This window comes from Mus caroli, unplaced genomic scaffold (assembly GCF_978045245.1).
Source record: "Mus caroli unplaced genomic scaffold, Mus_caroli_1 scaffold_8, whole genome shotgun sequence".
NCBI lineage: Eukaryota > Metazoa > Chordata > Mammalia > Rodentia > Muridae > Mus > Mus caroli.
The window spans coordinates 39,114,691-39,129,187 of record NW_028227263.1 but is presented as its reverse complement, the minus strand read 5'-3'; the positions used below and the strand labels follow the sequence as shown (position 1 = coordinate 39,129,187).

Sequence of the window (14,497 nt, the reverse complement as noted above, 5' to 3'; positions counted from 1 at the left end):
TGTCTTAGTCAGGGTTTCTATTCCTGCACAAACATCATGACCAAGAAGCAAGTTGGGGAGGAAAGGGTTTATTCGGCTTACACTTCCATGCTGCTGTTCATCACCAAAGGAAGTCAGGACTGGAACTCAAACAGGTCAGGGAGCAGGAGCTGATGCAGAGGCCATGGAGGGATGTTCTTTACTGGCTTGCCTCTCCTGGCTTGCTCAGCCTACTCTCTTATAGAACCCAAGAATACCAGCCCAGGGATGGTCCCACCCACAAGGGGCCTTTCCCCCTTGATCACTAATTGAGAAAATGCCTTACAGTTGGATCTCATGGAGGCATTTCCTCAACTGAAGCTCCTTTCTCTGTGATAACTCCAGCTGTGTCAAGTTGACACAAAAATAGCCAGTACAACATGTCAGGCATGATCTTGGATACCAGGTTCTCAAGACAGGCATGAGGGACAAAGTTCTCACCTTCAGAAAATGAACATGTAGGTTGGCAAAGCAATGAATGGTATTTGAAGACCAAATAAGAGATAAGCAAATAGCCAGGTACGGTAAACTCTTGTGATCCCACTTACATAATAAGCTTAAGGCCAGCTACATAAGAACTGGTCTCAAAAAGAAAAAAAAAAAGCAGAAACACTAAAATAATAAACATTCAACACTCAGAGCAGTTTCTAGCACACAAAAATGTCCAATAAATATAAAAATCAATGGATATAGAGGGCAGTTTCTGGTAGAGACTAAGGTTACCAAGGAAAAAGACTGGTGTGAAATGGAGCATCGAGATATGGCTACCATGGAAGGCTGTTGGACATGATATTTTTCAGGCTACTATCTGAAGAAAACACAGGAGCTGGCTACAACATACACCCGAGCAAAGGAAAGTATAAAGGAAACATCAGAGAATTAGTAACAGGTTGATTTTTCTAGGAACAGACAAAGAACGATGGAATTGAGCCATCCTGCGTGAGAGGAGACTGGTATGAGCTGGTGGGAGGAATGTATAGGACAAGCCAGTATCACTTTTAAACAGAGTTTCTAGGTAAACTGGAAGCCACCTAAGGATTAAGTAGTAACTTGCTTGATGTCATTGAATCTGTAATGCATAAGGTTCTGGTTTCAAACCCCTGCACTACAAAAACCAGGCATGGTGGTACATACCTGTAATCCTAACACTCAGGAAGTACAGGCAGAAAGATCAGAAGTTCAGTAGGCTACATAAACCAGTCTCAGTTATATAAGTCTTTGTCTCAAGGTATCTAGAACTTTAAAGGGAAATCTAGGATTTAGGGACTATTCAGCCACCCAACACCATATGCTAATCAAAGGCACATACAATAGTGAAAAGCAGAGAAGATTTAATCAATGTAACCTCATTAGGAAAAACAGGTAAAGGAGTCCAAAAACCCTAGTCCATATTCAGGATTTGTGAGATTTAGTTTAGAGAAAGAACTGGGGCAAGAGGCATGCGTGGATGATTAAACAGCCCCGGTCAAGCTGCTTGTTATGCAGCTGAGGACTAGGATGAGCTTGAACTTCTGATCCTTCTGCCTGCATCTCTTGTTTGCTGGGATTACGGATGCACCACCACTCTTGATTTTTAGGTAAGCACTCATTTAGTTACAGTTTTACTGCTGTTAACAAACACTATGACCAAGACAACACTCATAAGGACATTATTTGGGGCTAGTGTACAGGTTCAGAGGTTCAGTCCATTATCATCAAGGAGGGAACATAGCAGCATCCAGGAAGGCATGGTGCAGGCAGAGTTGAGCGTGCTATATCTTCATCAGAAGGCTGCTAGTGGAAGACTGGTTTCCAGGGAGCTAGGATGAGGATCTTCAAGCCCACACCCACAGTGACACACCTACTCCAACAGGGACACACCTTCTAATAGTGTCATTTCTGGGGCAAGCATATACTCTTTCAACTGCTGAACTAGATCTTTAGGCTTTCTGAAAATTTTTTCTCTTTCAAAAATGAGGAGTAGACTTTGATATGGAATGTCATTTCCCCAAGTCTGGACTTGAATAGAAAGTGGCTCTCCCTCAATCTCTGACCTCCGTTGTTAGGGCAAAGTGGCAACACAGTCTTTCTTAAAGTTTTAGTCAGTTGGGTCAGGTTGGCAAGGCTTGGGGTCACTTTTCCTTGGCCTTATTGTTACGGAGATTAGTAAAGAAAGTCCTAGCTTATGCTTTGCAGGACATAAGAGGATGATGCTTGGCTATCAGGGATTGACTTAGAATACTAGACAGGGCGGTTCCACAATTTCCAAGCCTTGGGATCTGTTAACATCTCAGCCAGGTCTAGTCAAGAGCATCTATGGGGCTGCAGCCCCTTTGGTGGACAGGGGCTGCTTTTGAGGGCATTTTATAGTTGACTGTTGGCTGAGCCTCTCTGTTCCTCAGCAGACTGGCTTTTCTGCAGACACTTGAGTGAGCACACAAAAATGTTATTCCAGAGTGAGCCATCCAGGGGGGAAGACATGAGTTGAGGACCTGGAGGTGTAAGCCTCTGCCTTTTACAATAAAACCTCCAAAGTGTTCTAGCAGGCACTTAAGAAACATTATTTTGCTATAAAGCCCCTGATCCTGGATTGGGCCTACACTGTGACTAAAAGCAAGATGAAAAAACTTCCATTAGACAGAGTCTACCTTACTCTGGCTACCTGCTGGGCAGACATGGCAATCACTCGGGGTGTGTCTGTCAGAGTAACCTATTAACATTATGGGTGTCAACATTCAGTGAGCACCTATGGAACAATTCCAGGTTCTTGAATCCAAGACAGAAGAAACTGGACGACCCATGGACAGCTGCCGGAAGAAGAATTCATTTAGAGAGAACAAACAAGCCAAGGCATATCTGAGACAGAAAAGGTGGGGCCCAGTTCCTCTTCTCCTCCGTCTCCCAACCCTCCCTCCCCTGCCCCACTCTCTCTGTGGTACTGTTGGAAGGTAAGCGCCTTTGCACTTCATCTTGTAGCTGACCTCACAGATACAAGTGAATTTCACTTCCAGTTGAGCCTAGTAATCGCTAGAGACTGGAGAAAAAAGGAAACAGAATCAAGGCAGGGAATACCTTGAAAAACCCACTCTTTTTTTCTTTTTCCTTTCTTGAATTATATTTGCAAGACATTTCCTCATAAATGTAATAGTAAAGGTGAAACAAATGGAATCCTGTGAAATAAGCCCTGATTTTCTCTTTTCAAACTCAAAACATCTTAAAACAAAAGCATGAACAAGATGACCTCTTGCTATTTTATTCAGGTGACACAGCTTGTAGCTAGAGCTCGTTCAAATACAAGAGCTGATCTTGGGTTTTTTAGACATAAAATAAAGCTAGGGCATGTGTTTTATTTTAATCAATGATGGTTAAAATTCTAGTGCAAAAGGTGCCTCACTATTCCTAATTAAACCCTCAAAATCAGACAGCCACCTCCAGGCCAGTGAAGTTCAGAATTTGCATAAAACTCCCATTATCTGAACTTTGTAAATTTCCTTTCCTTACAAAGGACCAAACTCTCCCAAAGGAGGTCTAAATCAAAGATTCTTCAGGAAATGGAAAAATCAGCTGTCGCCTTGGTTCACTCCAGTGCCGTCTGAATTTCAAGGACTCTAACTCTACCTGGAAACCAATGTTCTTTCTTAGGGAGTGAAGTGGTTCGTGCATGTCTCCAGGGGCAGTGTTTTCTATTACAATAGAGAAAGAAAGAGAGGGAAAGGTAGAAATGTAGACAGAGGCAGAGACAGACAGAAAAAAAGATGGCAGAGAAAACAGGTTTGTGTGATAGTGTGAGCTGATAGTCAGATGAAAATCTGTGTGAAAGACTTAAAGATCCTGGTATGCTTCAGGTCTGCAGTCGAAAGTATCTCTGATCTGTTTTCCCCTTAACATCCTTTCATTGCTCACCTCTGTAATCTGGATTTTTTACTATCAGGTAAAACCATTGGAATGTCTTCTTAGCAGACCTCTAGCTTCCAACAACTCATAAGCTAAGCAAGGCATCGGAGAACACCTAAAACCTAGCCCAGAGATTTCCCCACTCTGCTAGAGCCTGCTTACCTGTTGTCTCCACAATGCATTGGTCAAACACCTTGCCTTATGACATTCTCGATTTTAAAAAAGTCACATGACCACTTCCAGGACAACCTGACTACATATTCCCACACCGTCCTCACCCAAATTTGACTCAGAAAATAGCTACATCTTACTGTCTCTGCAGTAAGCATTGTGCTCTGTGTTGGCAATAGAGAACAAGACTTACTCCCAGTTATCAGGTGCTGCTTGTGGAGACTGCACCTCTTACAGTCTGAAATCTGACAGCTGCAGATAGGGAAATTAGCATCTCTTTGTTGGCAGAAGCTAACTCCACATATATATAGGAATGGGGCGGAATTGTAGGAGAAGCAGGGAGGAAGCCCAGGAGGAGAGGGCCAGGAGGTGAGGCTGGCTGAGCAGAACATAGAGGCACAGTGTGTTGCTTGGAGTCTGCATAATCACCAGGGCTTTAATCAGTTTTTTTAGGAAGTCACATATAACTTATTTTCAAGTGTGTATTTGATTTCCCTAGGCATCATAAAATACTCATTTTTGAATGTGTATTTGATTGTCCAAGGTAATCATAAAAGTCTCCAGTAGTTGATATAAAAATGTGAAGGACTCCTGTGGGGCAGTTCTGAAATGAGAGTCAGAGGGAGGCCCATTGCTCAGCAGTTGAATCTAAGTCTCTGGAGGCCCCCTATCCTGGATTTGAATCTCTGCTCCACAGCTTACTAGTAGTGTGACCTTGGGCAGGTGACTGGGGCCTCAGAATTTTTATATTCCTGACTATAAAATCAGCATGATAATAATATTAAGGATTTTAACTGGTAGCAGTACTGATTAAAAGGACATTAATTGGGGACCAGACACAGGGCTCAGCAGGTAGGAGCATTGGCTGCTTTTACACAGAACTCGGGTTCAGTTTCTAGCACTGACATTAAGGTTCCCAGCCATCTCTTATTTCATGCCCTGAGGACCTGATGCCCAGTTCCAGCCTTCTGAGACATTGAACACAACACATGGGCTACAGACATGCATACAGACAGAACACGCGTACACATGAAATAAAACAAAACCAAGCCACATAAAGCACGTGCAGCTTACAACAGTTGCTCCGTGAGCTTTGCCCATAAATGAGTGCACGGGACAGTGTGCAAAGACCACACAGGCACAAACGCAGGTTGTCAAGCCTTCCCATGTGCACGTGCAGAAGACAAAATCAAGGTCTATTGCAGTGGAACAGGGATGACAAAGGGCTTGGGCATCACACAGACCATCTCTGCTATCAACCAGCTGTGAGAACTTGAGCAAAATACTTAAGCGACTTCCTCCTCCTCCTCCTGGTTTTGTTTTGCTGTTTTATAGAATGTCTCACATAGCCCAGTCTGACCTCAAACTCACTATTTAGCTGAGGCTGACCCTAAACTCCTAATTCATTTGCCTCCATTTCTACCTCTTCCTGGGATTGCAGGCCTGCACCACCAACACCCTGCTACTTACATTTCCAAGCTTAGTTTCCTTAGGGAAAAGTGGGGGGTGACTAACATCTTTACCAGTGAATTGTTACGAAGATTATATGAGCTAATTCATAGCATTTAAAAAAGTGTCTGACACATGGCATGAGCTAAAATCGACAGTAAAAATAATTAAAATAACAAAAATAAGCCTCTAGGATTCTAAATTCTCCTCTGCTTCTTGATATGCTTTCCAGAATATATTTCTGGAAATAAAATGAGAAGGAACTTAAGAGAGGGTAGCAAGAAAATTTTCAATAGGGATAAAGAATGATGACGAGAGGAAAAAGTTTTTATACATGAATGCAGAAATATGTTTTTGAGGTAAGATAGCAATGATTTTGCATAACTAATTCATGTGAGATATAAGTAGAAAGATTATTGAACGTGGAATTCAAAATCCAACACAAAAGTTATATTTAAAAAAAAAACCTTTTGCATTTAATGGTCATTCAATAGACATTTGTTGTATTGATTAAATGTGATTGGGGGACTCTACTCTGCCAGATGCTACTCAGATCATGCAGTTCCTATAACAGACTTTCCTGAGAAGTGTGGCCCTCTCCCCTCATCAAAAAAAGTTTCTTTCTACAGCACACAAAGGCCATTACGGAAACTGATCAAAGTATGGAGAACAACAGACTGTGAGGTACCAAACCTTCATCTACATTGCACTCCCTACAGCTAAGACTCAGGGAACATCACAGAAGAGGGTGTGGAAGGATTGTAGGACCCAGAGGTCTAGGATCTCTGCTGTATGATTATCTTCTTTCTATGTGACAGGGAAACTACCAAGCTACCATGAAATCTAACAAGATGGTAGCTTTAACATAATTTGCATAATGGAAATGGCTAGTTGATATGCCAACTTGGATTGGAGAAATTGTAAGGGACCCAGCTCTAGATGAAGAGCTACAGTCAATTAAGGACTGCAAGGAGAGGGAGAATCAGGGACAATCCCCCTGGTAGGTTATTCAATCCAAAGCAGTCAGTAGTAAAAACATGCAAGCAACACTAAGGGGACTCAACCAGTTGCATAACTATATTCATATGCATATGTACATTGCATACTTGCTTCAGTGTGTATGTGTGTGTGGATAATAATTACAAAATAAGAGGCCATGAAATTGAGAAAGAGTGGGACATGAACATGGGAAGAGTTAGAGAGGTAGAGTAGAAATGAGGTAAATACAATACTATACATGTCTCAAAATACTTTAATGATATAATCTCAAAAAATAAAAGAGATGGCCTTGAATTATAAAATAAACACTGGTGTTGAGAAAACAAACAATTAAGATAGGAAAAGCTAGATGTGGTAAAGCATGTTTGTAATCCCAGAACATGGGAGATCAAGGCAAGAGGTCATCCTCAGTTACACAGAGGCAAAGATTAGGGCCAGCGTGAGCTACATGAGTGCTGTTTTAACACACACAGACACACAGACACACAGACACACAGACACAGACACACACACACACAGAGGTTTTAAAAAAACATTTGTCTGGGGCCTGGAGGTAGGGTTGTAGTAGAGCTCTTGCTTACCTGGGTTGGCAATATCTTTGGTTACTTTACCAGCACAGCATATACCAGAAACAAATGACAAAATTCCCAGCTGGATCAGGCAGGTACATCAGAAATTCAAGGTTATCTTCTGTTACATAATGAATTTGAGGCCAACCTGGGTTACATGAGACTCTATCTCAAAAAATATTTTTTACCTGATGGCAGAGGGAGATGAGGTCCAGAAATCTGACCTCCGTCCTCTCCACTGGCTTTCATGATGAGCAAATAAACAAATATAAATCTGCATGACCACATAGAAGGCATAGCAAAGGAGTGCTGAGCCTGGAGCCTAGTGCTTTGTCTTCAAGCCCTTCACAGTCATTTCTACTGTGATGTGGCTTTTCAATGATAGAGCTCATGAGACTCTGCTTTCTTTAGAGTAAAAGGAATGGTAGTTACAACTTCGGAGTCATCAACTGTAAAACCAAGAAGAGACTCACACAGTTCTACCACAGGAATAAGACTCTTGAACAGAGCAGAACAATCCACTCCTTAGAGTAACAGTTAATGAGAACGCTTAAATGGATGAAGTGGTTACTATCAAGTTCCCAATTGCTTCCATTTCATCTCAAGAAAAATGTATCCAAAAAGGGGAAAAAATGAAGCTATCAGCTTTCAAAGGAGACGAATGGCAAAGACAAGAAAGCAGTTGTCACAGAACATGAGCTCCAAGTCACTGCAAATCTCTTGGCCAAGGTGAACTGTATGCCAAGCTCAGAGGCAAGTGTGAGAATGACTGAGGAGGAGGCTTGTGACTACTTCACGGCAGTGCTAATCATTAGAAGATAGCTCCACTCTCATTTTCTTTTGAATAAAGCAACTATCTGGTAAAGAACTGAGTCAGCAGAAATGATGATTGATGGAACTTCTGCCATTAGGCATCCAAACCACTCCTCCAGAATGGAATCTGAATCTTGAGAGCTCATCCATGGAATCACCACTTCGGTTTTACACAGGGTCTGCATTCATGGACAACAGGATGTGGTTGATGATCAGCGTGAAAGATGCATGGGACATATAGGGTTTCGTCTGCTGCATCTAAGATACTGCCATCCAAGCAAAGTAGCTTGAAGCCCAAAGGAAACAAGAGGCACAGCACCATGTGTCAGATGACATCAGAAATGCTGAGTGACACTGGCACACTGGGCTCAATTTAGACACCACATTTCTGAAAGGATTTTGAATAAATGAAGTCATGTAGTAGGCAAGGGCCAAATCGGTAAGAGAGTTTCACAGGCTCAAGTGAAGCGTAGATACTCTTTCACCTAAAGGTAAGCAACAGTGTGGCATAGAAAACAGATTCTAAGAGTGTGGGTGGCTCACTCTTACAATACCAGCACTCAGGGAGCAAAGAAAGGAAAATCAGGAGGCCAAGGCCAGCCTCATCTACACAAGACTCTTTCACATAAAGCCAAAAATGAACACCGCCACCCCCAAAAGAAAACACATAGCCTGGAGCCAGACAGACTCCAATTTGCATCTTGCCTTTCAGAACTAAGCTACGTGGAGAAGCTACTGGATCTTTCTGTGCTTATTTGCTCATGTATGAAACGGAGGGATAACGTAGGTCAAAGACAATAATTTGTGTTAAGTACAAGTATGTAACAAATGCTAAAGAACTATCAGCTGTAATGGCATCACTCAGAGGATGTCATAACTGCCATCAACTGTCTTTGTCCAAAGATGCTTTTCCTCCGCATGCACACTAAAAGCTGTTAAGCTTCATCTTCAGAAGTATTTGCAACAACAGTGCCACTGGTCTGGTCTGGGTGGTGGTACTGTAACAGTAGACCTGAGACAGCAAGTCTGTTCTTTACTTATTGACTTACTATGTCGTCTCAAGTAGCCACAAGATTACCTCAGTCTTCCTGCACAGATTATAGACGTGTGCCATCACACTTGGTAGGACCAAGAGTCATTTGTAATTCTCTTTAAATTCTAAGACCCCATTCTGAGGCTGGAGAGTCCAAGGGGAAGGTGAGGGCTGCCACGTTGTCATAACATGGAAAAAGATGAAAAAGCAGAGAAATAAAAGGGGGCCAAAATTGTCTCTTAATAATGGCATCAATTGCATCCTGAGCCCTCTGAACCTGATCACCTACCTGTCATCCCACCCCATCATTCCATAAGGAGCTGCAAGTTACAGTGGAAATTAAATCTCAGCGTGAGTTTGAGATATATTTTTTTAATTTTTAATATTTTTATTACATATTTTCCTCAATTACATTTCCAATTCTATCCCAAAAGTCCCCCATAGCGCCCCCCACTTCCCTACCCACCCATTCCCATTCTTTTGGCCCTGGCATTCCCCTATATTGGGGCATATAAAGTTTGCAAGTCCAATGGGCCTCTCTTTCCATTGATGGCCGACTAGGCCATCTTTCGATACATATGCAGCTAGAGACAAGAGCTCCGGGGTTCTGGTTAGTACATCATGTTGTTCCAACAATAGGGTTGCAGATCCCTTTAGCTCCTTGGGTACTTTCTCTAGCTTCTCCATTGGGAGCCCTGTGATACATCCAATAGCTGACTGTGAACATCCACTCCTGTGTTTGCTAGGCCCCGGCATCGTCTCACAAGAGACAGCTATATTTGGGTCCTTTCAGCAAAATCTTGCTAGTGTATGCAATGGTGTCAGCGTTTAGAAGCTGCTTATGGGATGAATCCCTGGATACGGCAGTCTCTAAATGGTCCATCCTTTCATCACAGCTACGAACTTTGTCTCTGTAACTCCTTCCATGGGTGTTTTGTTCCCAATTCTAAGAAGGTGCACAGTGTCCACACTTTGGTCTTCATTCTTCTTGAGTTTCATGCGTTTAGCAAATTGTATCTTATATCTTGGGTATCCTAAGTTTTGGGCTAATATCCACTTATCAGTGAATACATATTGTGTGAGTTCTTTTGTGATTGTGTTACTTCACTCAAGATGATGCTCTCCAGGTCCATCCATTTGGCTAGGAATTTCATAAATTCATTCTTTTTAATAGCTGAGTAGTACTCCATTGTGTAAATGTACCATAATTTCTGTATCCATTCCTCTGTTGAGGGACATCTGGGTTCTTTCCAGCTTCTGGCTATTATAAATAGGGCTGCTATGAACATAGTGGAGCATGTGTCTTTTTTACCGGTTGGGACATCTTCTGGATATATGCCCAGGAGAGGTATTGCTGGATCCTGAGTTTGAGATATTTTAAAGAAATTACTTTGTAGGCCAGTGTGACTCTCAGGAATCAAAATTCAATGTATTTATTTATTTTTCTACAGTTTCATACCTATACATATATTGTGTTATCCCTGTTATTTAGCCCCCACCCCCTGTGTGTGTGTGTGTGTGTGTGTGTGTGTGTGTATCAGAGGGGGGGAGGGGAGGGGGAGAGAAAATGCATTTTATTAAGTTTGCTTTCATGAATGTGATGTGGTGTGTGTGTGTGTGTAGAGGGCTGGTATGTATTTACTTGGGAAAGGGCTACTTATTAGTGCTATAGCTCTGAAGAATATGACTCTTTCTCTCCCCCTAACAACAATGAACTTCTTAAGCCCCTCTCCCATTCATGATGGAATGTTGATAGGTCTAGTCTTGTATAAACATTGCTTGTGTAGCTATTATAACTTGCTATGTGTTCATGGCTACAACTGGCAGGTCATATCAGAGGACAGCACATCATGGTACCCCTTCCCATCCTCTGACTTTTAGACTCTTTCCTCCCTCTCTTCCACGATGTTATCTGAACTTTGGAGGAGGTGATACAGATGTTCTATTTAAGGATGAACACTCATCATTGTCACTTCTTCTCAGCACTTTGACAAGCTATTTTAATCACTGCCCATTGTAAACAGAAGCTTCTCTTACCAAGGTTGGAACAGCACTAGTCTGTGGATGTAAATACAAATACTTAGAAGGCAGTTTGACCTCATGTCTATTCAGCACAAAGTCTTGTGCTCTTCTCTAGGGCCTATGATTTTCCCAGCCATGTACTTTTCAGAACCAGGTAGGAATTTCTCCTATGGAGTGTAGATCTCCAACCCTATCAGAAAGTAGTTGGTTACTGCTGTAACAGTCATGCCATGATTACACCAATGGGCTTGTCTTGGCTGGCAGTTTGATATTCAAGGCTAACATCTAGGTAAGATCATTGATGGATTTTCTTCCCTAAGAAGTATTATACATTTTTTAGTGAATTTTCTTTTTGAGTCAGGCTGGCATGAAACCCACTATGAAGCTCACTTTAGCTAAAATGCACACAAGGTCATGGTCATCAACATCGTGGCTTCTAGTGTCATATCTCAGTCTATTGGAAGATATTTAGAACAATAGCAGGTATGGAGTTGACATTTCTATCCTATTAATCCATTCTTCTGGAATATCTCCTGAAGGGCCTGCCTCAAGGCCGCATGACAGTTAACTCTTTTAATAAATAGAAGTATTTAAGCCCTAAATGATATAAAGTATAGTATATATATAAGTTAGTAACAGTCATTTTTATACTTGGTAAGTATTATGTACTATACATAATTGTACACCCTATACTTTTATGTAACTAGCAATACAAGTAGGTTTGTTTATGCCAACATTGCCAAGATGAGCAATGAAGTGGGCTGTAACATTTTTATAGCTAAGACATCACTTGAGTGATAGGAATTTTTCTGTTTCATTATAGTCTATTCTTGAATGAAAATGTTATGTAGCTCATGACATCTCCTGGTCTTGGATGCTATGAATAACAGACTAAGAAATGTGTTTTTGTACCAAGTACATTACAGTAGATATAAAATAGCAACTAGAAAAGTATATAATCCTGGACATGGTGGAGCATAGCAGTAAGCTCTACACTCTATATGTGCATGCAGGAAGATCAGAAGTTCAAAGTCATTCTTGTCCATATAGGGAGTTCAAGATTTTCCTGGGCCAGCAGAGACTATCAGATGCTAACAACTTCTAGCTATACTTCTATCTATCTATTTGTCTGACTATCTCTCTATCTCTCTATTTGCACACAAACACACACACACACACACACACACACACACACACACACACACACACCATGATAGTTAACAGCATAGTTCAAAATGCATCTACTTGTACTTTAATAGATCTAAATGCATTGCTTTGGGCAATCTCAATAACAACTCAGTTGTGAACATACTAGTATTATCTGATAAACTCCAGGTACACACATTTTAACTTACAAGATGCTGGTTGTCTTGCAACTATTCTATTCCTTCAATACCTTAGTGTATGTTTGATCCTAAGGACACTTGTTTTTATTTTATTCTAAAATTGTTTTGTTTTGTGAAGGGTTTGCCATCAGAAAGTGAGTGATGTGTAAACCACTGCTATCTTGAAAGCAAAATGGGAAAAGAAAGGATATCAATGTTGTCATGGCACACATAGATTCAGGCAAGTCTATCACTTTTCACAATCTGAACTACAAATGTAGTGAACCTAACATAGGAACCACTGGAAAGTCTGAAAAAGAGGGCACTAAGGTGGGGAAAGGCCATGTCCAGGCCTCGGACAAACTGAAATCTGAGCTTGAGCTTGGTGTCACTATTGTCATCTCCTTGTGGAATTTTGAGACCATTAAATATTAAGTGACAATCATTGATTCCCTGGGACACAGTGACTTGATTAAAAACATAATTACAGATTGTTGTTGAATTTGATGCTGGTATTTCCAAGAATGGACAAACCTGTGAGCATGCCCTTTTGGCTCATATACTGTGTGAAATAGCTCATTGTTGGTGCCAACGACGTGGATTCCATGGAGCCACCATACAGCCAGAAGTCAGCAGAACCTACATTAAGAAAATTGGCCATACCCTTGACCTAGTAGCATTTGTGCCAGTTTCTAGTTGGAATGGTGACAACAATCTGGGTCTAAGCAGCCGTATGTCTTGATTCAAGGAAGGTCACCTATAAAGATGGGTAAAGCCACATTGCTGGGAGCTTTGAGTTGTATCCTGCCACCAACTCAACAATTGATAAGTCTGCAACTGCCCATCCAGGATGTCTATACAACTGGTGGTATTGTTACTCTCACTGTGGGCTGAATGGAGACTGATGTTTTCAAACCTGGCATGGAGGTGACCTTTGTTCCAGTCAGTGTCACACAACTGAAATAAAGTCTGTTGAAATGCACCAGGAGGCTTTGAATGACGATCTTGCTAGGGACAATGTGTACTTCAATTTAAAGAAAATGTCCTTTGTCAAAGATGTTAGATGTGACAGTGTTGCTGGTAGCAGCAAGAATGACTCGCCAATGAAAGCAGGCGGCTTCATTGCTCAGGTGATTGACCAAATTAGCACTGGCTTTGTCCCTGTATTGAATTGTCATATAGCTCACATAGCATGCAAGTGTTCTAAGCTTACAGAAAAGATTGATCTTTATTCTAGTAAGAAGCTGGAAAGTGGTCCTATATTCTCGTAATCTGGTCTATGCAGCCATTATTGATATTATCTCAGGCAAGTCCATAGGTGTCAGGAGCTTCTCCAACTATTCCCCCTGGGTCCTTTTGCCATTTGTGCCATGAAGCAGTTTCTGTGGGTAGCATCAAAGCTGTAGACCAGAAATCTACTAGAGCTGGCAAGGTAACCAAAATGCCTAGAAAATTCAGAAGACTGAATGAATATCATCCCTAACATTGGCTGTTCCAATCTTTATCAATGGTGTAGGGATGGTCTCAGAACTGTTTGCCTAAACAGTCATTTAAGTAATAGCAGAAGGCTTGTTACTGATCACAATGCACTGCAAAAACCTTCAGAGGGAAAGGAAAATGTTTTGTGGACCATTTGCCTGTGTGTTCAGTTTAAGTTATTAGTTTGTAAGACAGTATTTTTTGTTTTTGAGATTATAATTTAATTACAGCATTTCTCCCTTCCCTTTTCTCCCTCCAAGCCCTTCCTTTCATATACCTGCCCAACTGTTCTTCAAATTCATGGCCTCTTTGTTTCACTAATTGTTAGAGAATTTATATATGTATATTCCATGTGCGAACACACACACACACACACACACACACACACACACACACACACACACACATGCACACTCCTAAATATAACGTGTTCTCCTCAGGTGAGGGTTACCTCTCCTGCTCCTAGCCTCACTCAGTTGCCTTTTGTTCTTTGTGTAGTGGTGAGGCCTAGTGGGCGTTTCCCCATCCAGTTTGGCCTATCTATTGGTGTTATTCTTGTTCAACACACATTTGAGAGGTCATATTGATGAGATTTTATGACCATAGCTTCTAATGTTGCTAGGAGACATAATCGCACAGCAAACTCCCTGATTCTCTGGCTCTTACAATATTTCCACACTTCTTCTGTAATGTTCCCTGAGGTTAGGTGGAGGAATGTTTTGTAGGTGTGTCAGTGAGGATTGGAC

The 14,497-nt window shown here is 41.5% G+C and overlaps 1 pseudogene; it reads left to right on the top strand.

Annotated features, from left to right (window-relative positions):
- Window positions 1–13,755, top strand: part of LOC110298032 (elongation factor 1-alpha 1 pseudogene) — a 56,572-nt pseudogene extending 42,817 nt beyond the window's left edge.
- Window positions 13,756–14,497: the final 742 nt, after the last annotated feature.